This window comes from Tupaia chinensis, unplaced genomic scaffold (assembly GCF_000334495.1).
Source record: "Tupaia chinensis unplaced genomic scaffold, TupChi_1.0 Scaffold144058_1, whole genome shotgun sequence".
Classification (NCBI taxonomy): Eukaryota; Metazoa; Chordata; class Mammalia; order Scandentia; family Tupaiidae; genus Tupaia; species Tupaia belangeri.
The window spans coordinates 278370-279215 of record NW_006203910.1 but is presented as its reverse complement, the minus strand read 5'-3'; positions in this window follow the sequence as shown (position 1 = coordinate 279215).

The following is an 846-nucleotide window of genomic DNA, read 5'->3' as shown; positions in this document are numbered from 1 at the left end:
TGACAACAATAGCAAAATACATGGTATTTCTTTTTTTTTTTTTGGAAAGTTTTTGCTATAGGGTGTGTGCACTCGCCAGAAAGAGAGAGACAGAGAGACAGAAAGCAAGAAATCACCCCCCAGGGGGATGGCGATGCTGCAATCCCTTCTCCTCCATTTTCCTTTCAGGATCTTGGGCACGCATGCACACGCGCCCAGTGTGAGTTTAAGCCACCAGGTCTGGGACTCAAACTGTAGTCGACTACCTGGGAGTCCAGTAACATAGCCATTATACCAACTGCTGGTCCCAAAATACATGGTAATTTTAAATAAAGAACTTTATTAAACCATCAATTGCATGTTCAAGTACAGATGTTTGAGTTATATGTTCACTCCTGGGAAGGAAGTACTTTGCACCTAAGGATGACGAGATTACCAGCCTATGTTTGTGCTTTCAAACCTATGTCAATGACAGTAAACCTCTATTGTAGGATTTACAGATACATTTGTTGGAGCTGAAGAAAGAAATGAAACAGGGAGATCACCAGTGCACTACACTATGAGCTACTGGAAGGCAGACAGTCTTTCACGTAAAGATCCTCAGAACTGAGCAGGATGCACATGTCCTGTTAATATCAAAGGACATGGGGAACCAGCAGTTAGCGTAATGGCTATGTCGCTGGACTCCCACGTAATTGACCGCGGTTCGTGTCCCGGACCCGGTGGCTTAAAACTCACGCCGGGCGCGTGTGCGTGCATGCCCAAGATCCCGAGAGGAGAATAGAGGAGAAGGGATTGCGGCGTGACCATCCCCCCTGGGGGGTGATTTCTTGCTTTCTGTCTCTATGTCTCTCTCTGTCTGTCTGG